At 55.3% G+C, this 1,789-nt stretch overlaps 1 long non-coding RNA gene across 1 annotated transcript; it reads left to right on the top strand.

The window, feature by feature from the left end:
• The first annotated feature begins 1,029 nt into the window (after window positions 1-1,029).
• On the top strand, window positions 1,030-1,541 carry LOC141656225 (uncharacterized). The gene is made up of 3 exons (XR_012548432.1): window positions 1,030-1,138; window positions 1,224-1,385; window positions 1,473-1,541. It is a non-coding gene; the product is annotated as an uncharacterized LOC141656225 (long non-coding RNA).
• The last annotated feature ends 248 nt before the right edge of the window (window positions 1,542-1,789 follow it).

Below are 1,789 nucleotides of genomic sequence, written 5' to 3'. Positions count from 1 at the left end.
AAGGCTTGTCGTCATGTGACGCGGCCTGAATTTACTTTAATGTCGCAGGTGATGAGGCTTCTACTTCTGGGAGGACTCCCGTGGAGATAGACGCTGTTACCGTTGAGGAGGCTTTAGAGCAGGCCTTCACCGCTGCGGTGATGGCTGCTGAGTTTCACGAGGAGGAGGCCGTCGAGGAGGAGGAGATCCCGAGACGAGCCAACATCGGGCGAGGAGGTCGTCCGAGGGGAGCTCTGCGTGGGCCGAGACCTGGGAGAGTAGGCACCTCGTGTGGGCTGCAGAGGGTCACCTGTCCTACAGGACGGTGAAGAGCTTGGTAAATAGGAATTCACTACTCACTACCTATTCTCTTTCATTCTTTTTGTCCAAATTCCTTTCAAATTTCAGTCAAAACTAAAGATAGCTTTGTTTCAAATCATTATAGGAAGCCGGGAACATCAGGTCGTTCTCAGGTTACACGACAGCGATGGAGCACTACGAGCAGCTGTCGGCGGAGGAGAGGGCCATGATCGAGCGTGGAGCGTTGGTCCTCCTGGTTCGTGTCCGGAGGGATATCGTGAAGAGGAAGTTGCGGGCTAACCTTAGCCTGGTCCGCGCTTTCTTGGACCGATTCTGGGATACGACTTCCACGTTTCACCTGCCTTTCGGTGAGGTGGGAGTCACTCTGGAGGATTACGGCATGATTTCTGGTCTGCCGTGCGGGACCGAGGAGATGGTGTGGTCGGAGACTGCTATGAGGGCGGATTCGGCCGAGGCGAGGAGATTGATCGGCTGGAACTTGTCGCCGAAGGGTTGCGAAGGGGTTTAGTACCCAAGACTTACGTCCGAGACTACTTTATGGGAAGACCCTGGTGGTGACGATCGATGGGAGGGAGACGGCTCCTCCTCCTTGTCCGGTGAGCAGAGGGCTCGTCTGTGGCTTTGGTGGTTTCTGTCTTCGATTTACCTCGGAGACAAGGGCGAGAGGCTATCGACGAAGCTTCTTCCCTTCCTTTCTAACCTGAGTTCCCTAGGGCGCTGGGACTGGGTCACTGCTGGTTTTGCGGTCCTCATCCGCTTCATGAGGGTCATGGTTCGTCCGGAGTTGATGGAGAAGGGGACTTCTCCTGGTGCTGTCGGACCTGGACTACTGTTGGAGGTATGAACCTTCCTCTTTCAGACCAAAGTAAATTCCTTTCTTTACCAAATCACGAAAGATCGTCATTGATTATTCTGTTTTACAGGCATGGGTGTACTCTTACTTCCCGAGTCTCGCGCCCAAGAGGACGGAGCCGCTGGAGAAGGCCTATCCCGTGGTGAGGGATTGGGTGATGTGCCGGACGAAGAGCAAGCGTTCTTCTCACAACGTCTACCGGTGGGACGTGAACGCCCTTCAGCTGAGCAGCGTGAGTATCCCATTTATGCTCATTTATACTTCTTATGCTTTGCCTTCAATTGACCATAGAAATGATCTTCGCCTTATCTTGTCGCAGTGGGTGCCCAGACCTTGGGCGGAGTACGCTGGAGCGCCTTCTTTTGTCGCTGAGGTCCTTCGACCTAGGAGCCCGAGCCGGCTGCTTTTGAGGACGTCGATGGGTCCTGTGTGGTACCTGGGCGAGCGGTTGGCTCGTCAGTGCTCTCGGGATGCGTTGACGGTTCCCGTCGATCCTCCCAGGACGATGTTTAGGAGCCTTCGATCCGAGAGGAGGCGGACTTGGCCGGTGCTAGTGGCGACGACCTTCTTCTCCCTGACGAGGACTACTCGGCGTTCCTTTACTGGGAGGTTGGGCGTCGGCGGTAGTGGTGAGTA

Source organism: Silene latifolia, chromosome 5, assembly GCF_048544455.1.
Source record: "Silene latifolia isolate original U9 population chromosome 5, ASM4854445v1, whole genome shotgun sequence".
Lineage (NCBI taxonomy): Eukaryota > Viridiplantae > Streptophyta > Magnoliopsida > Caryophyllales > Caryophyllaceae > Silene > Silene latifolia.
This window is presented reverse-complemented; position numbering and strand designations above follow the sequence as displayed.